Here is a 27,389-nt window from a genome sequence, read left to right on the forward strand (position 1 = left end):
TATGAGGCATAAAAACTCTACACTGAAGAAAAAAAAAGAATACATATCTTTCTGTTTTGATACCAAGGATGTAGGCTTGTTTGCTTGACAACTACCTAATTCAAAGTTTAGTATAAGCAGATGATCTATTTGTAATATAAACCACCTGAAAAATCTACTGAATCGGATTTAACAAGAGACCTCGTGGCACAACGGTAGAGCGTCTGATTCCATATCAGAAGTTTACGTGTTCAAATCACGTCAGGGTCAGTTGTCATTTTGAAGATAAAATGCTCTATTCTGCCAAAAAAATACTATATAAGAAACTAAATACTAAGATTGTTGTCTACTTTCAATAATGTGATTATAGCTCAAACTGATACCTATATCACTATCACATAGTCATTAAATATCTCACCTTCTTATCAGTTCTCATAATTATAATACTAAAAATATCCAGTTTATATTAAACTTTATTTGAAGGCCAACTCTAAATGTCTGTAATGTAAAAGTACATTTAAAAGCAATTAGCTTTTCTGGATCAATTTTGGATCACTGCAGTCACTTGTCTTTTTTAGAAATACATTTAGTACCAATTTGATTTTAAAGATGACTTTTTCCATTCACATGACCTATACTATGATGCATAAAAACTATACACTGAAGGAAAAACCAGAATACATATCTTTCAGTTTTGTTTCCAAGGATGTAGGCTTGTTTGCTTGACAACTACTTAATTCAAGGTTTAGTATAAGCAGATGAACTATTTGTAATATAAACCACCAGAAAATCTACCGAATCAGTTTTAATAAGAGGCATCGGTAGCGCATCTGACTCAAGATTAGAAAGTTGCGTGTTCAAATCACGTCAGGGTCGGTTATCATTTTGAAGATAAAATGCTCTATTCTGCCCAAAAATACTATACAAGAAACTAATTACCAAGATTGTTATCTACTTTCAATAATGTGATTATACCTCAAACTGTTACCTATATCACTAGCACATAGTCATTAAATACCTCACATTCTTATCAGTTCTCATAATTATTATACAAAAAATATCCAGTTTAGAGAATACGTTACTTGAAGGCCAACTCTAAATGTCAGTAATGTAACAATACATTTAAAAGCAATTAGCTTCTCTGGATCAATTTTGGATCACTACCATCACTTGTCTATTTTAACAATACATTTAGTACCAATTTGATTTTATGGATGACTTTTTCCATTCAAATGACCTATACTGTGATGAAAAAAATTATACACTAAAGGAAAAACCACCAGACATATATTTTTGTTTTGTTACCGAGGATGTAGGTTTGTTTGCTTGACAACTACCTAATTCAAGGTTTAGTATAAGCAGATGATCTATTTGCAATATAAACAACCAGAAAAATCTATTGAATCAGTTTTAACAAGAGACCTCGTGGCGCAACGGTAGCGCGTCTGACTCCAGATCAGAATGTTGCGTGTTCAAATCATGTCAGGGTCAGTCGTCATTTTGAAGATAAAATGCTGTATTCTGCCAAAAAAATACTATACAAGAAACTAAATTCCAAGATTATTGTCTACTTTCAATAATGTGATTATAACTCAAACTGATACCTATATCACTAGCACATAGTTATTAAATATCTCACCTTCTTATCAGTTCTCATAATTATAATACTAAAAATATCCAGTTTAGATTAAACTTTACTTGAAGGCCAACTCTAAATGTCTGTAATGTAACAATACATTTAAAAGCAATTAGCTTTTCTGGATCAATTTTATATCACTGCAGTCACTTGTCTTTTTTAGAAATACACTTAGTACCAATTTGATTTTAAAAATGACTTTTTCCATTCACATGACCTATACTATGATGTATAAAAACTCTACACTGAAGGAAAAACCAGAATACATATCTTTTTGTTTTGTTACCAAGGATGTAGGCTTGTTTGCTTGACAACTACCTAATTCAAGGTTTAGTATAAGCAGATGAACTATTTGTAATATAAACCACCAGAAAATCTACTGAATCAGTTTTAATAAGAGGCAATGGTAGCGCATCTGACTCAAGATTAGAAGGTTGCGTGTTCAAATCACGTCAGGGTCGGTTATCATTTTGAAGATAAAATGCTCTATTCTGCCCAAAAATACTATACAAGAAACTATTTACCAAGATTGTTATCTACTATCAATAATGTGATTATAGCTCAAACTGATACCTATATCACTATCACATAGAAATTAAATACCTCACATTCTTATCAGTTCTCATAATTATTATACAAAAAATATCCAGTTTAGAGAATACGTTACTTGAAGGCCAACTCTAAATGTCAGTAATGTAACAATACATTTAAAAGCAATTAGCTTCTCTGGATCAATTTTGGATCACTACCATCACTTGTCTATTTTAACAATACATTTAGTACCAATTTGATTTTATGGATGACTTTTTCCATTCAAATGACCTATACTGTGATGAAAAAAATTATACACTAAAGGAAAAACCACCAGACATATATTTTTGTTTTGTTACCGAGGATGTAGGTTTGTTTGCTTGACAACTACCTAATTCAAGGTTTAGTATAAGCAGATGATCTATTTGCAATATAAACAACCAGAAAAATCTATTGAATCAGTTTTAACAAGAGACCTCGTGGCGCAACGGTAGCGCGTCTGACTCCAGATCAGAATGTTGCGTGTTCAAATCATGTCAGGGTCAGTCGTCATTTTGAAGATAAAATGCTGTATTCTGCCAAAAAAATACTATACAAGAAACTAAATTCCAAGATTATTGTCTACTTTCAATAATGTGATTATAACTCAAACTGATACCTATATCACTAGCACATAGTTATTAAATATCTCACCTTCTTATCAGTTCTCATAATTATAATACTAAAAATATCCAGTTTAGATTAAACTTTACTTGAAGGCCAACTCTAAATGTCTGTAATGTAACAATACATTTAAAAGCAATTAGCTTTTCTGGATCAATTTTATATCACTGCAGTCACTTGTCTTTTTTAGAAATACACTTAGTACCAATTTGATTTTAAAAATGACTTTTTCCATTCACATGACCTATACTATGATGTATAAAAACTCTACACTGAAGGAAAAACCAGAATACATATCTTTTTGTTTTGTTACCAAGGATGTAGGCTTGTTTGCTTGACAACTACCTAATTCAAGGTTTAGTATAAGCAGATGAACTATTTGTAATATAAACCACCAGAAAATCTACTGAATCAGTTTTAATAAGAGGCAATGGTAGCGCATCTGACTCAAGATTAGAAGGTTGCGTGTTCAAATCACGTCAGGGTCGGTTATCATTTTGAATATAAAATGCTCTATTCTGCCCAAAAATACTATACAAGAAACTATTTACCAAGATTGTTATCTACTATCAATAATGTGATTATAGCTCAAACTGATACCTATATCACTATCACATAGAAATTAAATACCTCACATTCTTATCAGTTCTCATAATTATTATACAAAAAATATCCAGTTTAGAGAATACGTTACTTGAAGGCCATCTCTAAATGTCTGTAATGTAACAATACATTTAAAAGCAATTAGCTTTTCTGGATCAATTTTGGATCACTACCATCACTTGTCTATTTTAACAATACATTTAGTACCAATTTGATTTTATGGATGACTTTTTCCATTCAAATGACCTATACTGTGATGAATAAAAATTATACACTAAAGGAAAAACCACCAGACATATCTTTTTGTTTTGTTACGGAGGATGTAGGTTTGTTTGCTTGACAACTACCTAATTCAAGGTTCAGTATAAGCAGATGATCTATTTGTAATATAAACCACCAGTAAAATCTACTGAATAGGATTTAACAAGAGACTTTGTGGCGCAATGTTAGCGCGTTTGACTAAAGATCAGAAGGTTGCGTGTTCAAATCACGTTGCGGTCAGTTGTCATTTTGAAGATAAAATGCTCTATTCTGCCAAAAAAATACTATACAAGAAACTAAATTCCAAGATTGTTGTCTACTTTCAATAATGTGATTATAACTCAAACTGATACCTGTATCACTAGCAAATAGTTATTAAATATCTCACCTTCTTATCAGTACTCATAATTATAATACTAAAAATATCCAGTTTAGATTAAACTTTACTTGAAGGCCAACTCTAAATGTCTGTAATGTAACAATACATTTAAAAGCCATTAGCTTTTCTGGATCAATTTTGCATCACTACCGTCACTTGTCTTTTTTAAAAATACATTTAGTACCAATTTGATTTTAAAGATGAGTTTTTCCATTCACATGACCTATACTATGAGGCATAAAAACTCTACACTGAAGAAAAAAAAAGAATACATATCTTTCTGTTTTGATACCAAGGATGTAGGCTTGTTTGCTTGACAACTACCTAATTCAAAGTTTAGTATAAGCAGATGAACTATTTGTAATATAAACTACCAGAGAATCTACCGAATCAGTTTTAATAAGAGGCAATGGTAGTGCATCTGACTCAAGATTAGAAGGTTGCGTGTCCAAATCACGTCGGGGTCAGTTATCATTTTGAAGATAAAATGCTCTATTCTGCCCAAAAATACTATACTTGAAACTAATTACCAAGATTGTTATCTACTTTCAGTAATGTGATTATACCTCCAACTGATACCTATATCACTAGCAGATAGTCTTTAAATAACTCACATTCTTATCAGTTCTCAGAATTATTATACAAAAAATATCCAGTTTAGAGAATACGTTACTTGAAGGCCAACTCTAAATGTCTGTAATGTAACAATACATTTAAAAGCAAATAGCTTTTCTGGATCAATTTTGGATCACTACCATCACTTGTCTATTTTAACAATACATTTAGTACCAATTTGATTTTATGGATGACTTTTTCCATTCAAATGACCTATACTGTGATGAATAAAAATTATACACTAAAGGAAAAACCACCAGACATATCTTTTTGTTTTGTTACGGAGGATGTAGGTTTGTTTGCTTGACAACTACCTAATTCAAGGTTCAGTATAAGCAGATGATCTATTTGTAATATAAACCACCAGAAAATCTACTGAATCGGATTTAACAAGAGACCTCGTGGTGCAACGGTAGCGCGTTTGATTCCATATCAGAAGTTTGCGTGTTCAAATCACGTCAGGGTCAGTTGTCATTTTGAAAATAAAATGCTCTATTCTGCCAAGAAAATACTATACAAGAAACTAAATACTAAGATTGTTGTCTACTTTCAATAACGTGATTATAGCTCAATCTGATACCTATATCACTAGTACATAGTCATTAAATATCTCACCTTCTTATCAGTTCTCATAATTATAATACTAAAAATATCCAGTTTAGATTAAACTTTATTTGAAGGCCAACTCTAAATGTCTGTAATATAACAGTACATTTAAAAGCAATTAGCTTTTCTGGATCAATTTTGAATCACTGCAGTCACTTGTCTTTTTTAGAAATACACTTAGTACTAATTTGATTTTAAAGATGACTTTTTCCATTCACATGACGTATACTATGATGCATAAAAACTCTACACTGAAGGAAAAACCAGAATACATATCTTTTTGTTTTGCTACCAAGGATGTAGGCTTGTTTGCTTGACAACTACCTAATTCAAGGTTTAGTATGAGCAGATGAACTATTTGTAATATAAACCACCAGAAAATCTACTGAATAAGTTTTAATAAGAGGCAATGGTAGCGCATCTGACTCAAGATTAGAAGGTTGCGTGTTCAAATCACGTCAGGGTCGGTTATCATTTTGAAGATAAAATGCTCTATTCTGCCCAAAAATACTATACAAGAAACTATTTACCAAGATTGTTATCTACTATCAATAATGTGATTATAGCTCAAACTGATACCTATATCACTATCACATAGAAATTAAATACCTCACATTCTTATCAGTTCTCATAATTATTATACAAAAAATATCCAGTTTAGAGAATACGTTACTTGAAGGCCATCTCTAAATGTCTGTAATGTAACAACACATTTAAAAGCAATTAGCTTTTCTGGATCAATTTTGGATCACTACCATCACTTGTCTATTTTAACAATACATTTAGTACCAATTTGATTTTATGGATGACTTTTTCCATTCAAATGACCTATACTGTGATGAATAAAAATTATACACTAAAGGAAAAACCACCAGACATATCTTTTTGTTTTGTTATGGAGGATGTAGGTTTGTTTGCTTGACAACTACTGAATTCAAGGTTCAGTATAAGCAGATGATCTATTTGTAATATAAACCACCAGAAAATCTACTGAATCGGATTTAACAAGAGACCTCGTGGCGCAACGGTAGCGCGTTTGATTCCCTATCAGAAGTTTGCGTGTTCAAATCACGTCAGGGTCAGTTGTCATTTTGAAGATAAAATGCTCTATTCTGCCAAGAAAATACTATACAAGGAACTAAATACTAAGATTGTTGTCTACTTTCAATAATGTGATTATAGCTCAATCTGATACCTATATCACTAGTACATAGTCATTAAATATCTCACCTTCTTATCAGTTCTCATAATTATAATACTAAAAATATCCAGTTTAGATTAAACTTTATTTGAAGGCCAACTCTAAATGTCTGTAATATAACAGTACATTTAAAAGCAATTAGCTTTTCTGGATCAATTTTGGATCACTGCAGTCACTTGTCTTTTTTAGATATACACTTAGTACCAATTTGATTTTAAAGATGACTTTTTCCATTCACATGACGTATACTATGATGCATAAAAACTCTACACTGAAGGAAAAACCAGAATACATATCTTTTTGTTTTGCTACCAAGGATGTAGGCTTGTTTGCTTGACAACTAACTAATTCAAGGTTTAGTATAAGCAGATGAACTATTTGTAATATAAACCACCAGAAAATCTACTGAATCAGTTTTAATAAGAGGCAATGGTAGCGCATCTGACTCAAGATTAGAAGGTTGCGTGTTCAAATCACGTCAGGGTCGGTTATCATTTTGAAGATAAAATGCTCTATTCTGCCCAAAAATACTATACAAGAAACTATTTACCAAGATTGTTATCTACTATCAATAATGTGATTATACCTCAAACTGATACCTATATCACTAGCACATAGTCATTAAATAACTCACATTCTTATCAGTTCTCATAATTATTATACAAAAAATATCCAGTTTAGAGAATACGTTACTTGAAGGCCAACTCTAAATGTCTGTAATGTAACAATACATTTAAAAGCAATTAGCTTTTCTGGATCAATTTTGGATCACTACCATCACTTGTCTATTTTAACAATACATTTAGTACCAATTTGATTTTATGGATAACTTTTTCCATTCAAATGACCTATACTGTAATGAATAAAAATTATACACTAAAGGAAAAACCACCAGACATATCTTTTTGTTTTGTTACCGAGGATGTAGGTTTGTTTGCTTGACAACTACCTAATTCAAGGTTCAGTATAAGCAGATGATCTATTTGTAATATAAACCACCTGAAAAATCTACTGAAGCGGATTTAACAAGAGACCTCGTGGCACAACGGTAGAGCGTCTGATTCCATATCAGAAGTTTACGTGTTCAAATCACGTCAGGGTCAGTTGTCATTTTGAAGATAAAATGCTCTATTCTGCCAAAAAAATACTATATAAGAAACTAAATACTAAGATTGTTGTCTACTTTCAATAATGTGATTATAGCTCAAACTGATACCTATATCACTATCACATAGTCATTAAATATCTCACCTTCTTATCAGTTCTCATAATTATAATACTAAAAATATCCAGTTTATATTAAACTTTATTTGAAGGCCAACTCTAAATGTCTGTAATGTAAAAGTACATTTAAAAGCAATTAGCTTTTCTGGATCAATTTTGGATCACTGCAGTCACTTGTCTTTTTTAGAAATACATTTAGTACCAATTTGATTTTAAAGATGACTTTTTCCATTCACATGACCTATACTATGATGCATAAAAACTCTACACTGAAGGAAAAACCAGAATACATATCTTTCAGTTTTGTTTCCAAGGATGTAGGCTTGTTTGCTTGACAACTACTTAATTCAAGGTTTAGTATAAGCAGATGAACTATTTGTAATATAAACCACCAGAAAATCTACCGAATCAGTTTTAATAAGAGGCATCGGTAGCGCATCTGACTCAAGATTAGAAAGTTGCGTGTTCAAATCACGTCAGGGTCGGTTATCATTTTGAAGATAAAATGCTCTATTCTGCCCAAAAATACTATACAAGAAACTAATAACCAAGATTGTTATCTACTTTCAATAATGTGATTATACCTCAAACTGTTACCTATATCACTAGCACATAGTCATTAAATACCTCACATTCTTATCAGTTCTCATAATTATTATACAAAAAATATCCAGTTTAGAGAATACGTTACTTGAAGGCCAACTCTAAATGTCAGTAATGTAACAATACATTTAAAAGCAATTAGCTTTTCTGGATCAATTTTGGATCACTACCATCACTTGTCTATTTTAACAATACATTTAGTACCAATTTGATTTTATGGATGACTTTTTCCATTCAAATGACCTATACTGTGATGAAAAAAATTATACACTAAAGGAAAAACCACCAGACATATATTTTTGTTTTGTTACCGAGGATGTAGGTTTGTTTGCTTGACAACTACCTAATTCAAGGTTTAGTATAAGCAGATGATCTATTTGCAATATAAACAACCAGAAAAATCTATTGAATCAGTTTTAACAAGAGACCTCGTGGCGCAACGGTAGCGCGTCTGACTCCAGATCAAAATGTTGCGTGTTCAAATCACGTCGGGGTCAGTCGTCATTTTGAAGATAAAATGCTGTATTCTGCCAAAAAAATACTATACAAGAAACTAAATTCCAAGATTGTTGTCTACTTTCAATAATGTGATTATAACTCAAACTGATACCTATATCACTAGCACATAGTTATTAAATATCTCACCTTCTTATCAGTTCTCATAATTATAATACTAAAAATATCCAGTTTAGATTAAACTTTACTTGAAGGCCAACTCTAAATGTCTGTAATGTAACAATACATTTAAAAGCAATTAGCTTTTCTGGATCAATTTTATATCACTGCAGTCACTTGTCTTTTTTAGAAATACACTTAGTACCAATTTGATTTTAAAGATGACTTTTTCCATTCACATGACCTATACTATGATGTATAAAAACTCTACACTGAAGGAAAAACCAGAATACATATCTTTTTGTTTTGTTACCAAGGATGTAGGCTTGTTTGCTTGACAACTACCTAATTCAAGGTTTAGTATAAGCAGATGAACTATTTGTAATATAAACCACCAGAAAATCTACTGAATCAGTTTTAATAAGAGGCAATGGTAGCGCATCTGACTCAAGATTAGAAGGTTGCGTGTTCAAATCACGTCAGGGTCGGTTATCATTTTGAAGATAAAATGCTCTATTCTGCCCAAAAATACTATACAAGAAACTATTTACCAAGATTGTTATCTACTATCAATAATGTGATTATAGCTCAAACTGATACCTATATCACTATCACATAGAAATTAAATACCTCACATTCTTATCAGTTCTCATAATTATTATACAAAAAATATCCAGTTTAGAGAATACGTTACTTGAAGGCCATCTCTAAATGTCTGTAATGTAACAATACATTTAAAAGCAATTAGCTTTTCTGGATCAATTTTGGATCACTACCATCACTTGTCTATTTTAACAATACATTTAGTACCAATTTGATTTTATGGATGACTTTTTCCATTCAAATGACCTATACTGTGATGAATAAAAATTATACACTAAAGGAAAAACCACCAGACATATCTTTTTGTTTTGTTACGGAGGATGTAGGTTTGTTTGCTTGACAACTACCTAATTCAAGGTTCAGTATAAGCAGATGATCTATTTGCAATATAAACCACCAGTAAAATCTACTGAATAGGATTTAACAAGAGACTTTGTGGCGCAATGTTAGCGCGTTTGACTAAAGATCAGAAGGTTGCGTGTTCAAATCACGTTGCGGTCAGTTGTCATTTTGAAGATAAAATGCTCTATTCTGCCAAAAAAATACTATACAAGAAACTAAATTCCAAGATTGTTGTCTACTTTCAATAATGTGATTATAACTCAAACTGATACCTGTATCACTAGCACATAGTTATTAAATATCTCACCTTCTTATCAGTTCTCATAATTATAATACTAAAAATATCCAGTTTAGATTAAACTTTACTTGAAGGCCAACTCTAAATGTCTGTAATGTAACAATACATTTAAAAGCCATTAGCTTTTCTGGATCAATTTTGCATCACTACCGTCACTTGTCTTTTTTAAAAATACATTTAGTACCAATTTGATTTTAAAGATGAGTTTTTCCATTCACATGACCTATACTATGAGGCATAAAAACTCTACACTGAAGAAAAAACCAGAATACATATCTTTCTGTTTTGTTACCAAGGATGTAGGCTTGTTTGCTTGACAACTACCTAATTCAAAGTTTAGTATAAGCAGATGAACTATTTGTAATATAAACTACCAGAGAATCTACCGAATCAGTTTTAATAAGAGGCAATGGTAGTGCATCTGACTCAAGATTAGAAGGTTGCGTGTCCAAATCACGTCGGGGTCAGTTATCATTTTGAAGATAAAATGCTCTATTCTGCCCAAAAATACTATACTTGAAACTAATTACCAAGATTGTTATCTACTTTCAATAATGTGATTATACCTCCAACTGATACCTATATCACTAGCAGATAGTCTTTAAATAACTCACATTCTTATCAGTTCTCAGAATTATTATACAAAAAATATCCAGTTTAGAGAATACGTTACTTGAAGGCCAACTCTAAATGTCTGTAATGTAACAATACATTTAAAAGCAATTAGCTTTTCTGGATCAATTTTGGATCACTACCATCACTTGTCTATTTTAACAATACATTTAGTACCAATTTGATTTTATGGATGACTTTTTCCATTCAAATGACCTATACTGTGATGAATAAAAATTATACACTAAAGGAAAAACCACCAGACATATCTTTTTGTTTTGTTACGGAGGATGTAGGTTTGTTTGCTTGACAACTACCTAATTCAAGGTTCAGTATAAGCAGATGATCTATTTGTAATATAAACCACCAGAAAATCTACTGAATCGGATTTAACAAGAGACCTCGTGGCGCAACGGTAGCGCGTTTGATTCCATATCAGAAGTTTGCGTGTTCAAATCACGTCAGGGTCAGTTGTCATTTTGAAGATAAAATGCTCTATTCTGCCAAGAAAATACTATACAAGAAACTAAATACTAAGATTGTTGTCTACTTTCAATAATGTGATTATAGCTCAATCTGATACCTATATCACTAGTACATAGTCATTAAATATCTCACCTTCTTATCAGTTCTCATAATTATAATACTAAAAATATCCAGTTTAGATTAAACTTTATTTGAAGGCCAACTCTAAATGTCTGTAATATAACAGTACATTTAAAAGCAATTAGCTTTTCTGGATCAATTTTGGATCACTGCAGTCACTTGTCTTTTTTAGAAATACACTTAGTACTAATTTGATTTTAAAGATGACTTTTTCCATTCACATGACGTATACTATGATGCATAAAAACTCTACACTGAAGGAAAAACCAGAATACATATCTTTTTGTTTTGCTACCAAGGATGTAGGCTTGTTTGCTTGACAACTACCTAATTCAAGGTTTAGTATAAGCAGATGAACTATTTGTAATATAAACCACCAGAAAATCTACTGAATCAGTTTTAATAAGAGGCAATGGTAGCGCATCTGACTCAAGATTAGAAGGTTGCGTGTTCAAATCACGTCAGGGTCGGTTATCATTTTGAAGATAAAATGCTCTATTCTGCCCAAAAATACTATACAAGAAACTATTTACCAAGATTGTTATCTACTATCAATAATGTGATTATAGCTCAAACTGATACCTATATCACTATCACATAGAAATTAAATACCTCACATTCTTATCAGTTCTCATAATTATTATACAAAAAATATCCAGTTTAGAGAATACGTTACTTGAAGGCCATCTCTAAATGTCTGTAATGTAACAACACATTTAAAAGCAATTAGCTTTTCTGGATCAATTTTGGATCACTACCATCACTTGTCTATTTTAAAAATACATTTAGTACCAATTTGATTTTATTGATGACTTTTTCCATTCAAATGACCTATACTGTGATGAATAAAAATTATACACTAAAGGAAAAACCACCAGACATATCTTTTTGTTTTGTTACGGAGGATGTAGGTTTGTTTGCTTGACAACTACCTAATTCAAGGTTCAGTATAAGCAGATGATCTATTTGTAATATAAACCACCAGAAAATCTACTGAATCGGATTTAACAAGAGACCTCGTGGCGCAACGGTAGCGCGTTTTATTCCCTATCAAAAGTTTGCGTGTTCAAATCACGTCAGGGTCAGTTGTCATTTTGAAGATAAAATGCTCTATTCTGCCAAGAAAATACTATACAAGAAACTAAATACTAAGATTGTTGTCTACTTTCAATAATGTGATTATAGCTCAATCTGATACCTATATCACTAGTACATAGTCATTAAATATCTCACCTTCTTATCAGTTCTCATAATTATAATACTAAAAATATCCAGTTTAGATTAAACTTTATTTGAAGGCCAACTCTAAATGTCTGTAATATAACAGTACATTTAAAAGCAATTAGCTTTTCTGGATCAATTTTGGATCACTGCAGTCACTTGTCTTTTTTAGATATACACTTAGTACCAATTTGATTTTAAAGATGACTTTTTCCATTCACATGACGTATACTATGATGCATAAAAACTCTACACTAAAGGAAAAACCAGAATACATATCTTTTTGTTTTGCTACCAAGGATGTAGGCTTGTTTGCTTGACAACTACCTAATTCAAGGTTTAGTATAAGCAGATGAACTATTTGTAATATAAACCACCAGAAAATCTACTGAATCAGTTTTAATAAGAGGCAATGGTAGCGCATCTGACTCAAGATTAGAAGGTTGTGTGTTCAAATCACGTCAGGGTCGGTTATCATTTTGAAGATAAAATGCTCTATTCTGCCCAAAAATACTATACAAGAAACTATTTACCAAGATTGTTATCTACTATCAATAATGTGATTATAGCTCAAACTGATACCTATATCACTATCACATAGATATTAAATACCTCACATTCTTATCAGTTCTCATAATTATTATACAAAAAATATCCAGTTTAGAGAATACGTTACTTGAAGGCCATCTCTAAATGTCTGTAATGTAACAATACATTTAAAAGCAATTAGCTTTTCTGGATCAATTTTGGATCACTACCATCACTTGTCTATTTTAACAATACATTTAGTACCAATTTGATTTTATGGATGACTTTTTCCATTCAAATGACCTATACTGTGATGAATAAAAATTATACACTAAAGGAAAAACCACCAGACATATCTTTTTGTTTTGTTACGGAGGATATAGGTTTGTTTGCTTGACAACTACCTAATTCAAGGTTCAGTATAAGCAGATGATCTATTTGTAATATAAACCACCAGAAAAATCTACTGAATATGATTTGACAAAAGACCTTGTGGCGCAATGTTAGCGCGTTTGACTAAAGATCAGAAGGTTGCGTGTTCAAATCACGTTGCGGTAAGTAGTCATTTTGAAGATAAAATGCTCTATTCTGCCAAAAAAATACTATACTAGAAACTAAATACTAAGATTGTTATCTACTTTCAATAATGTGATTATAGCTCAAACTGATACCTATATCACTAGCATATAGTCATTAAATATCAAACCTTCTTATCAGTTCTCATAATTATAATACTAAAAATATCCAGTTTGATTAAACTTTACATGAAGGCCAACTCTAAATGTCTGTAATGTAACAATACATTTAAAAGCAATTAGCATTTCTGGATCAATTTTGGATCACTACCATCACTTGTCTTTTTTAAAAATACATTTAGTACCAATTTGATTTTAATAATGACTTTTTCCTTTCACATGACCTATAGTATGATGCATAAAAATTCTACACTAAAGGAAACACCAGAAGACATATCTTTTTGTTTTGTTACCAAGGATGTAGGCTTGTTTGCTTGACAACTACCTAATTCAAGGTTTAGTATAAGCAGATGAACTATTTGTAATATAAACCACCAGAAAATCTACTGAATCAGTTTTAATAAGAGGCAATGGTAGCGCATCTGACTCAAGATTAGAAGGTTGCGTGTTCAAATCACGTCAGGGTCGGTTATCATTTTGAAGATAAAATGCTCTATTCTGCCCAAAAATACTATACAAGAAACTAATTACCAAGATTGTTATCTACTTTCAATAATGTGATTATACCTCCAACTGATACCTATATCACTAGCAGATAGTCTTTAAATAACTCACATTCTTATCAGTTCTCAGAATTATTATACAAAAAATATCCAGTTTAGAGAATACGTTACTTGAAGGCCAACTCTAAATGTCTGTAATGTAACAATACATTTAAAAGCAATTAGCTTTTCTGGATCAATTTTGGATCACTACCATCACTTGTCTATTTTAACAATACATTTAGTACCAATTTGATTTTATGGATGACTTTTTCCATTCAAATGACCTATACTGTGATGAATAAAAATTATACACTAAAGGAAAAACCACCAGACATATCTTTTTGTTTTGTTACGGAGGATGTAGGTTTGTTTGCTTGACAACTACCTAATTCAAGGTTCAGTATAAGCAGATGATCTATTTGTAATATAAACCACCAGAAAATCTACTGAATCGGATTTAACAAGAGACCTCGTGGCGCAACGGTAGCGCGTTTGTTTCCATATCAGAAGTTTGCGTGTTCAAATCACGTCAGGGTCAGTTGTCATTTTGAAGATAAAATGCTCTATTCTGCCAAGAAAATACTATACAAGAAACTAAATACTAAGATTGTTGTCTACTTTCAATAATGTGATTATAGCTCAATCTGATACCTATATCACTAGTACATAGTCATTAAATATCTCACCTTCTTATCAGTTCTCATAATTATAATACTAAAAATATCCAGTTTAGATTAAACTTTATTTGAAGGCCAACTCTAAATGTCTGTAATATAACAGTACATTTAAAAGCAATTAGCTTTTCTGGATCAATTTTGGATCACTGCAGTCACTTGTCTTTTTTAGAAATACACTTAGTACTAATTTGATTTTAAAGATGACTTTTTCCATTCACATGACGTATACTATGATGCATAAAAACTCTACACTGAAGGAAAAACCAGAATACATATCTTTTTGTTTTGCTACCAAGGATGTAGGCTTGTTTGCTTGACAACTACCTAATTCAAGGTTTAGTATAAGCAGATGAACTATTTGTAATATAAACCACCAGAAAATCTACTGAATCAGTTTTAATAAGAGGCAATGGTAGCGCATCTGACTCAAGATTAGAAGGTTGCGTGTTCAAATCACGTCAGGGTCGGTTATCATTTTGAAGATAAAATGCTCTATTCTGCCCAAAAATACTATACAAGAAACTATTTACCAAGATTGTTATCTACTATCAATAATGTGATTATAGCTCAAACTGATACCTATATCACTATCACATAGAAATTAAATACCTCACATTCTTATCAGTTCTCATAATTATTATACAAAAAATATCCAGTTTAGAGAATACGTTACTTGAAGGCCATCTCTAAATGTCTGTAATGTAACAACACATTTAAAAGCAATTAGCTTTTCTGGATCAATTTTGGATCACTACCATCACTTGTCTATTTTAACAATACATTTAGTACCAATTTGATTTTATTGATGACTTTTTCCATTCAAATGACCTATACTGTGATGAATAAAAATTATACACTAAAGGAAAAACCACCAGACATATCTTTTTGTTTTGTTACGGAGGATGTAGGTTTGTTTGCTTGACAACTACCTAATTCAAGGTTCAGTATAAGCAGATGATCTATTTGTAATATAAACCACCAGAAAATCTACTGAATCGGATTTAACAAGAGACCTCGTGGCGCAACGGTAGCGCGTTTTATTCACTATCAAAAGTTTGCGTGTTCAAATCACGTCAGGGTCAGTTGTCATTTTGAAGATAAAATGCTCTATTCTGCCAAGAAAATACTATACAAGAAACTAAATACTAAGATTGTTGTCTACTTTCAATAATGTGATTATAGCTCAATCTGATACCTATATCACTAGTACATAGTCATTAAATATCTCACCTTCTTATCAGTTCTCATAATTATAATACTAAAAATATCCAGTTTAGATTAAACTTTATTTGAAGGCCAACTCTAAATGTCTGTAATATAACAGTACATTTAAAAGCAATTAGCTTTTCTGGATCAATTTTGGATCACTGCAGTCACTTGTCTTTTTTAGATATACACTTAGTACCAATTTGATTTTAAAGATGACTTTTTCCATTCACATGACGTATACTATGATGCATAAAAACTCTACACTGAAGGAAAAACCAGAATACATATCTTTTTGTTTTGCTACCAAGGATGTAGGCTTGTTTGCTTGACAACTACCTAATTCAAGGTTTAGTATAAGCAGATGAACTATTTGTACTATAAACCACCAGAAAATCTACTGAATCAGTTTTAATAAGAGGCAATGGTAGCGCATCTGACTCAAGATTAGAAGGTTGCGTGTTCAAATCACGTCAGGGTCGGTTATCATTTTGAAGATACAATGCTCTATTCTGCCCAAAAATACTATACAAGAAACTATTTACCAAGATTGTTATCTACTATCAATAATGTGATTATAGCTCAAACTGATACCTATATCACTATCACATAGATATTAAATACCTCACATTCTTATCAGTTCTCATAATTATTATACAAAAAATATCCAGTTTAGAGAATACGTTACTTGAAGGCCATCTCTAAATGTCTGTAATGTAACAATACATTTAAAAGCAATTAGCTTTTCTGGATCAATTTTGGATCACTACCATCACTTGTCTATTTTAACAATACATTTAGTACCAATTTGATTTTATGGATGACTTTTTCCATTCAAATGACCTATACTGTGATGAATAAAAATTATACACTAAAGGAAAAACCACCAGACATATCTTTTTGTTTTGTTACGGAGGATGTAGGTTTGTTTGCTTGACAACTACCTAATTCAAGGTTCAGTATAAGCAGATGATCTATTTGTAATATAAACCACCAGAAAAATCTACTGAATATGATTTGACAAAAGACCTTGTGGCGCAATGTTAGCGCGTTTGACTAAAGATCAGAAGGTTGCGTGTTCAAATCACGTTGCGGTAAGTAGTCATTTTGAAGATAAAATGCTCTATTCTGCCAAAAAAATACTATACTAGAAACTAAATACTAAGATTGTTATCTACTTTCAATAATGTGATTATAGCTCAAACTGATACCTATATCACTAGCATATAGTCATTAAATATCAAACCTTCTTATCAGTTCTCATAATTATAATACTAAAAATATCCAGTTTGATTAAACTTTACATGAAGGCCAACTTTAATGTCTGTAATGTAACAATACATTTAAAAGCAATTAGCATTTCTGGATCAATTTTGGATCACTACCATCACTTGTCTTTTTTAAAAATACATTTAGTACCAATTTGATTTTAATAATGACTTTTTCCTTTCACATGACCTATAGTATGATGCATAAAAATTCTACACTAAAGGAAAAACCAGAAGACATATCTTTTTGTTTTGCTACCAAGGATGTAGGCTTGTTTGCTTGACAACTCCCTAATTCAAGGTTTAGTATAACCAGATGAAGTATTTGTAATGTAAACCTCCTGAAAATCTACTAAATCAGTTTTAATAAGAGGCAACGGTAGCGCGTCTGACTCAATATTAGAAGGTTGAGTGTTCAAATCACGCCGGGGTGAGTTATCATTTTGAAGATAAAATGTTCTATTCTGCCCAAAAATACCATACAAGAAACTAATTACCAAGATTGTTATCTACTTTCAATAATGTGATTATACTTCAAACTGATACCTATATCACTAGCACATAGTCATTAAATAACTCACATTCTTATCAGTTCTCATAATTATTATATAAAAAATATCCAGTTTAGAGATTACGTTACTTGAAGGCCAACTCTAAATGTCTTTAATGTAACAATACATTTAAAAGCAATTAGCTTTTCTGGATCAATTTTGGATCACTACCATCACTTGTCTATTTTAACAATACATTTAGTACCAATTTGATTTTAAAGATGACTTTTTACATTCACATGACCTATACTATGATGCATAAAAACTCTACACTAAAGGAAAATCCGGAAGACATATCTTTTTGTTTTGTTACCAAGGATGTAGGCTTGTTTTCTTGAAAACTACCTAATTCAAGGTTTAGAATAAGCAGATGATCTATTTGTAATATAAATCACCAGAAAAATCTACAGAATCGGTTTTAACAAGAGACCTTGTAGCACAATGGTAGCGCGTCTGACTCCAGATCAGAAAGTTGCGTTTGCAAATCACGTCGGGGTCAGTTATCATTTTGAAGATAAAATGCTCTATTCTGCCCAAAAATACCATACAAGAAACTAATTACCAAGATTGTTATCTACTTTCAATAATGTGATTATACCTCAAACTGATACCTATATCACTAGCACATAGTCATTAAATAACTCACATTCTTATCAGTTCTCATAATTATTATATAAAAAATATCCAGTTTAGAGATTACGTTACTTGAAGGCCAACTCTAAATATCTTTAATGTAACAATACATTTAAAAGCAATTAGCTTTTCTGGATCAATTTTGGATCACTACCATCACTTTTCTTTTTTAACAATACATTTAGTACCAATTTTATTTTACGGATGACTTTTCCATTCAAATGACCTATACTGTGATGCATAAAAATTCTACACTAAAGGAAAAACCACCAGACATATCTTTTTTTTTGTTACCAAGAATGTAGGATTGTTTGCTTGACAACTACCTAATTCAAGGTTTAGAATAAGCAGATGAACTATTTGTAATATAAACCACCAGAAAATCTATCGAATCAGTTTTAATAAGAGGCAACGGTAGCGCATCTGACTCAAGATTAGAAGGTTGAGTGTTCAAATCACATCGGGGTCAGTTATCATTTTGAAGAAAAAATGCTCTATTCTGCCCAAAAATACCATACAAGCAACTAATTACCAAGATTGTTATCTACTTTCAATAATGTGATTATACCTCAACCTGATACCTATATCACTAGCACATAGTCATTAAATAACTCACATTCTAATCAGTTCCCATAATTATTATACAAAAAATATTCATATTTGAGATTACGTTACTGGATGGCCAACTCTAAATGTCTTTAATGTAACAATACATTTAAAAGCAATTAGCTTTTCTTGATCAATTTTGGATCACTACCATCACTTTTCTTTTTTAACAATACATTTAGTACCAATTTTATTTTACGGATGACTTTTCCATTCAAATGACCTATACTGTGATGCATAAAAATTCTACACTAAAGGAAAAACCACCAGACATATCTTTTTGATTTGTTACCAAGGATGTAGGCTTGTTTGCTTGACAACTACATAATTCAACTTTTAGTATAAGCAGATGATCGATTTGTAATATAAACCACCAGAAAAATCTACTGAATCAGGTTTAACAAGAGACCTTGTGGTGCGACGGTAGAGCGCATGACTCCAGATCAGAAGGTTGCGTGTTCAAATCACGTTGGGATCAGTTGTCATTTTGAAGATAAAATGCTCTATTCTGCCAAAAAAAATACTATAAAAGAAACTAATTGCCAAGATTGAAATCTACTTTCAATAATGTGATAATAGCTCAAATTGATACCTATATCACTAGCACATTGTCATTAAATATCTCACATTCTTATCAGTTCTCGTAATTATTATACTAAAAATATCCAGTTTAGATTAAACTTTACTTGAAGGCCAACTCTAAATGTCTGTAATGTAACAATATATTTAAAAGCAATTAGCTTTTCTGGATCAATTTTGGATAACTACCATCACTTGTCTTTTTTAACAATACATTTAGTACCAATTTGATTTTATGGGTGACTTTTCCATTCAAATGACCTATACTGTGATGCATAAAAATTCTACACTGAAGGAAAAACCACCAGACATATCGTTTTTTTTGTTACCAAGGATGTAGGCTTGTTTGCTTGACAACTACCTAATTCAAGGTTTAGAATAAGCAGATTAACTATTTGTAATATAAACCACCAGAAAATCTACCGAATCAGTTTTAATAAGAGGCAACGGTAGCGCGTCTGACTCAAGATTAGAAGGTTGCATGTTCAAGTCACTCCGCGGTCAATTATAATTTTAAAGATAAAATGCTCTAGTCTGCCAAAAAATACCATCCATTACACTAATTATCAAGATTGTTATCTACTTTCAATAATGTGATTATAGCTCAAACTGATACCTGTATCACTAGCACATAGTCATTAAATAACTCACATTCTTATCAGTTCTCATAATTATTATACAAAAAATATCCAGTTTAGAAAAACTTTACTTGAAGGCCAACTCTAAATATCTATAATGTAACAATACATTTAAAAGCAATTAGCTTTTCTGGATCAATTTTGGATCACTACCATCACTTGTCTTTTTTAACAAAACATTTAGTACCAATTTGATTTTATGGATGACTTTTTCCATTCAAATGACCTATACTGTGATGCATAAAATTTCTACACCAAAGGAAAAACCACCAGAGATATCTTTTTGTTTTGCTACCAAGGATGTAGGCTTGTTTGCTTAACAACTACCTAATTCACGGTTTAGTGTAAGCAGATGATCTATTGGCAATACAAACCACCAGAAAAATGTATAAACCAAAACTTTGCAAGTAGTCTTATGGCGCAATTTTAACACATCTGACTCCAGATCAGAAGATTGCATGTTCAAATTATGTCAGGGTCATATTTTATTTTGAAGATACAATGGGATGTGATTATAGCTCACATTGATACCTGGAAGTGACTACTAATTCCTTACTGCTCCACTTGATTACTGCAATTGTAGATGAAGGACTATTAGCTTTACATAGAGTCTCTTTGAATTCATCTGGGGTTCGAGTTTTTAGCTTTGTGACTCTGGTTCTATGAATCTCGCATCATCACATTTTATTTGAAATCTTTTTGGTTGCTATGGACAACTCGTCCACTTGAGCTCTTGAGAAGGTTTGATAAATCATGTTCTCTTTCGATTGAATTGTTTTAGGAGCCTGATGAGCAATTCAATTGTTGCTCCATTTTGACTCCTAATGCTGTGGGAGGTCACATTTCTACTCATATGTGCAAGAAGAAATGAGTGTAAAGTTCATTTTTCTGTGCACTCTAATGGTAATTTAGGCACCCAAATGGCCGATTGGGCACCCTAACCACTTTTTTTATTTTTGGACAGGTTTAGCCACTTTGCGTGGCTAAACCCAGTGCTTTTAGCCGTGGTAAAAAGTAATGGGTGCCCAAATGGAGAAACAATTGAATTGCTCCATCAGGCACCTATTCGTATACATGTTGTGCAGTGCATTTGAATCACCCTCTAAGGGGTATATTTACTAAAGTGTAGGTTTTTTAGAAGTGGAGATGTTGCCTATAGCAACCAATCTAATTTTAGCTATTATCTTCTAGAAGGTGCTAGATAAATGATAAGTTGAATCTGATTGGATGCTATGGGCAACAACTCAACTTCTAAAAACCTGCACTTTTGTAAATATACCCCTTAGTCTCACCTGCAAATGTGGACTCTTTACTCACTGGACTTTCTACACCATTATTAATAAAACTAATGGAAAGGATATGGACCAGTACTGATTACTATGAGGGTAGATCCAAAAGTCTTTGTCCTGACGTAGTAGTAGATGTGGCACTCGCACAGTGTTGATTCTCTGTATGTATGAACTAGATGTCTTAGTAGAACACTGTAGATAAATACAGCACAATTCTTTTATTTTTTGCAGATATTGATGAATAAACAGAACAATATCATTAAATAAAAATAAAAAAGTAGAAAAATGGAGAATACTGAAAAATGGAAAAAACTGAAATTCGAGCCATCATTAAATACCTGCAAATGAAGAAGTTGATGGCTACTAACATTTACATTCAAGCTCAAGGAACACATTTTTGGGAAGACTATCGCATCTGATGACTATGTGATGACTGCTGTATAGGACTGGATTGAGGACCATTCACCAGACTTTTTCTTGAATGGAATCAAGAGGTTGGAGCATCGATATGAGAAGTGTATTGAAGTAAATGTAGACTATGTCAAAAAATAAGTGTCATTTAAACTGAAATTTCTCTGTTATTATTGGTCAGGACACCGACTTTTGGATCCACCCTCATATAACCCCAAACCAATAACATTAGCCCAATCTTTATATGTTCAATGCAAAGATGTACTAGGGGTCAAATTCTGCCCTGGCATACTGTGTGCTCATATACACAGAAAACAGGCATGACCAAGTGACTATGGGGCATGTAGTCTCAGCATGTTAGCTGAGCAGAACGCTAGGAGGCAGAACTTATTGACCAGGCATTTAGATGGATAGACTGGTCCAACAGGCTATCGACCCTTCTGGCATTTGTCAGAAGTATGTAAATGTGTAGAAAAAAGGAAAGAAGACTCTAGGTTGGGGGCACTCAATTATTGTATCAGTAGTAGAAACTAGTGATACTAAAACTTAACTTATAATTTGACAAAAATTAAAACAGTAGATAATCAACAATACATGACATACAACATACAACACAAAGAAATATCTTCCACTATATCGCTCAGACAAGTGGAACAAATTGTGCACATGGCACTGATAAATGATGTGAAAATTGGCTAAGCTAAAATAAAATGAGCTTGACTTCAGGCGAATAATGATAAGATTCTAAGAATTCAACCGACTAAACTTGTGAAATATAAGCATGTAACAAGGAAGAATTCTCCTACTGTCACATACAGCCAAACAGTTGCTCACATAAACGAGCATGAGAGAATCCCCAAACAATTGCTCGCAAAAACGGGCATGAAAAGAATCACCATACCCAAAGTATAGCACGACAGTATATCAAATTGTCAAGCTGCCATGTATGTTTGAGCCAGTATGCAGAACAGTAGCTCAAGGCTATTCAAAGATATATTTGAAATACTTAAAAGTTTGCTGCATGAAATATACAATATACACAGTTAGCATATGAATGACATCTGTCAGAATATGGTATAGAAACATATCATACAATATCTCAACATGGTAATTGTTAAATACATAGGTATAATGTAAGACAAGAGTTTAGTTTGAGTACTGTGTGAATTTCTGCATTTGATTCTTGCATAGGCATCAACAAAAGTTTTTTTTATTTTATATGTAGTTTGTTGATAAAAAGGTCATATTATTAAACAGCACGTACGTTGTGTTTATAGGTGCTGTACATGGATCATTAGTTGCATGCAAACTTAGCTGGCTATGAAATAGCTTGGAACATAATGCTCAATATAAATGTATCAAAACATTTAATTACTGTGTCACCTAGATCGGGGAATAAGTTGCATGCAGTTATTGTATATTAACACATTATATGGAGGCATATAGACTCTTAAGAATAGTGCCAAAAAGGGGCCCAGACAATTGTCTCCCCCGTTTCTGCTGTCATTGTGTCATGTAAACCAGAGGACATGGGATGAGAGAACGGGGTTGGCAGCTGGTAGGAAGGAAGCGAAAGAGCACCTCTGCTGTCAGTGTGCACAAGTTGTCACTCCCCTGATATCGAAAGACATTGCAGGGTAGGTACAAGAGGTAGACTGATGAGAGAGTGCGGAAGATAATCTCCATACATATAATGGTCCCTTGATGATCACATGTATTAAACAGGTTTACACATAGAATCTCAGTATTAGAAGTATAAAGGCATAAGTGGAAATATCAGTACTTCGTGGTTAGGACTGTAATTTCAAAGAAAACAACTGTGTTAGTTAATAAATAAATCATGCACAAATATACACAACGAACACACACTGAACTTGTTGTTTATAAAATAATGGGTAAATATATAGTATATCAATAATATTAATACACTTCCCCTTTGATAATAATGCAGAAAATATTGACATATGTGTACATATGAAGGGAGGAAAAGAATTCTCCTAAAAACATGGAGTGAGTGAACCTCCGGAGCAGGTGCACGGTGCAGAAGAATTAAGTCGTGTACTGCGATCGAAAATATAGCAGAGATAAAGAACGAGACTTAAATGCCTGATCACTAAAAAAGGGAAAGAAGGCAAATTATGTAATCCTTCTTATTTGAAAATTCAAACAGTTCTGGCTGTATACAATATCACTCGGGAAGTGAGCAAGATGGTATCAGGCCAGTCAGGTTGTTCGGGTAAGTATTTAGTCTTAGGTTCAAGCGGCTGTGATAGTGTGCTGTATACCGTGGGCAGTCAGTGGGATGGTGCCCCGCCAGTCAAATCATTAGGCGGTGAGTGATGTTTTCAGGATCGAGCGGCTGTGACTGCACGCTCCATACTTACGGCAGTCAGCGGGATAGTGCCCAGCCGGTCAGATCACTAGGCAGTAGGTGATTTTCAGGATCGAGCAGCTGTGACTGCACGCTGCATACTTACGGCAGTCAGCGGGATGGTACCCGGCCGGTCAGATCACTACGGCAGTGGGTGATGACGTACGTTTCGCCTCGTAGGTAAGGCTTGTTCACATCGGTGAAGTATGTGAATCTCGCATCATCACATTTTATTTGAAATCTTTTTGGTTGCTATGGACAACTCGTCCACTTGAGCTCTTGAGAAGGTTTTATAAATCATGTTCTCTTTCGATTGAATTGTTTTAGGAGCCTGATGAGCAATTCAATTGTTGCTCAATATATACCCACCCTCATAGAAGGTAATTATCTAATTGCTAAATTAACTCAAAACTGGTGAAAGAAATTAATTTAATCAAGGATAATTAGACACTCTAAATATATATACCATATTGTGTATCTTTTACTGGTAGATACATAATGAATATTAAATAGATATTTAGATAACTATGAGAATAACATATATGCTGACATAGATATATAGGGAGAGGTGGCCTAGTGTATAATTAGTAGAGGCCAGTTAATGACAATATGAATGACAGCCTAATCATTTATTTAGGATGGGTGTGATATCAAAAAATGGTGAGTGAAATTGTATACACAATGTTATTGGTTCTCCCAGTAATGGACAGTGACACTGGTGGTACGGTGATAAGATAGGCAAATTGTAGTCCTAGATTAATATCTGGTTACGTAATAACACTAGACAGCAGTCAGTGTTAAGCATTAACGAAAAATAGGACCCTAATATTAAAGAGTTATTCCTAAACATGTCTGTATATATACCACCTCTCGTCTACCATATATGATGTATCGTATATATAACTAAATAGTTAATAAATGTTGAAAGTACCCAATATGAATATTAATATTATCTAGAACAGCCATATTGGATATCTCAGAGACATAGGTGATATAAGGATATAATATTATAACATCTCCCTTGACTGGTAATGGGATAGATAATAGTTAGGTAGGTATCGGGTAGAGGAATAAAGTATAGTTAGAGATTGATATCTAATAGTGATTAAATAAATAATATTTATTAATCAAAGAGTAATAATTTAATAGAGGACTCCTTAATAAGAAAGTATCCATATACACCACAGTGTGTATTAGAACCTCTAAAAATGAAACTCCCTGTGTATATTATTATGCATAAAAGGAATTATTTAGGAAGTTATTGTAGCAGGATTTCTTATGTGTAAATGAGAAGTAGAAAGAGGGGGAGAGAGAGAGGAAGGAAGAGAAGAGAGGATATCTCGTGAAATCTTACCAACACGACAGTCAATAGATTGATTTCAATGCGACAATATATATATATATATATATATATATATATACATGTATATATACACATACAAATACATATACATACACATATATACATACATCCACATTCAGTGGTATTAATGTGCATAAGATTAGAGGAAGGGACTGAAGCTGATGTATTCATTAAGGCCTCCTGGTGTTAGAGTTCCCAAATTGAAAGTCCATTGACTCTCTTTCTTGAGTAATTCCTTAGTGAGGTCACCCCCTCTAATTCCCAATTTTACCTCCTCCAAGCCGAAAGCTTTAAATCCCTTCAGGTCTCCCTTATGTTTGTAATAGAAGTGTCTAGCGACCGATGTTAGTTGCTTCATCTTGATTATATCGGAGGCGGCATTTCTCACTGCGCCTAAATGTTCTAGGATCCTTTCCTTTAGCATCCTGGTAGTCATACCGACATATCTCATACCACATTGACATGTGATGCAGTATACGACTCCTTTCGTTCTGCAGTTTATGTAGCTCTTGATTGGAACCAATGCTCCATATCTATTAATGACCTCCCTCTTTTTAATCATATAGATGCATGCCTTACATGACCCGCAAGGGTAAGAGCCTTGGATAGATAAGGATCTAGGCGGAGCTCGTCGATAATGGCTCTGAGTAAGGTTATCCCTTAAATTGGGAGATCGTCTCCAACTCATGGATACATTTTAGCCTAGAGCAGATGATAGATCTTTGTCCAGGAGCAAGACATGCCAATGTTTTTGAATGATGTTTTTTATGACTTTCCATTCCTGGCAGAAGTCTCCCACAAATCTGATGGTTTCCATGGGATTAGTCTCTATTGGTTTGTTCTTCCCAAAGATGAGGTCATCTCAATCAGCAGAGTTGGTGATTTTGAAGGCCTTTTTGATAGATCTATTGCTGTAACCCCTCTCTTTCAATCTGGAGGAGAGGATTATACTCTGTTGTTTAAAAACTGCATAATCCGAACAGTTCCTACGCAGGCGAAGAAATTTGCCTTTAGGAATATTCTCCACTTTTGGGAGAAAATGTGAGCTAGTCTGATGGAGTAAACTGTTTGTGGCTGTTTCTTTCCTAAAGAGTTCGGTCTCAATAGTTCCTTTCGGGTTTTTGTAAATTTTGAGGTCCAGAAAAGTTATTGTAGTCTGGCTTATCTCGTGTGTTAGCCTCAGATTGAAAGTATTTTGGTTTAATGACTGAGTAAATTCAAGTAGGAGTTTTTCCTCCCCATCCCATATGACAAAAATATCATCTATATAGCGATGCCATGCTATAATGTGGTTGGTGTAGGAGTCATTATTTTCACTGAAGACGTGTTCCTGCTCCCACCATCCCAAATAGAGGTTAGCATAGGTCGGTGCACATGCTGCGCCCATTGCGGTGCCTCTAACCTGTAAGAAGAATTTGTCGTCAAATGTAA

At 32.7% G+C, this 27,389-nt stretch overlaps 3 non-coding genes across 3 annotated transcripts; all 3 read left to right on the forward strand.

The window, feature by feature from the left end:
* The first annotated feature begins 1,398 nt into the window (after positions 1–1,398).
* On the forward strand, positions 1,399–1,470 carry TRNAW-CCA (transfer RNA tryptophan (anticodon CCA)). Its single transcript has one exon. It is a non-coding gene; the product is annotated as a tRNA-Trp (tRNA).
* Positions 1,471–2,619: 1,149 nt separating this feature from the next.
* Positions 2,620–2,691, forward strand: TRNAW-CCA (transfer RNA tryptophan (anticodon CCA)). Its single transcript has one exon. It is a non-coding gene; the product is annotated as a tRNA-Trp (tRNA).
* A 6,035-nt stretch (positions 2,692–8,726) lies between these two features.
* On the forward strand, positions 8,727–8,798 carry TRNAW-CCA (transfer RNA tryptophan (anticodon CCA)). The gene has a single exon. It is a non-coding gene; the product is annotated as a tRNA-Trp (tRNA).
* Positions 8,799–27,389: the final 18,591 nt, after the last annotated feature.

The sequence above is a fragment of the Taudactylus pleione genome, unplaced genomic scaffold, assembly GCF_031769625.1.
Source record: "Taudactylus pleione unplaced genomic scaffold, aTauple2 ptg000393l, whole genome shotgun sequence".
Lineage (NCBI taxonomy): Eukaryota > Metazoa > Chordata > Amphibia > Anura > Myobatrachidae > Taudactylus > Taudactylus pleione.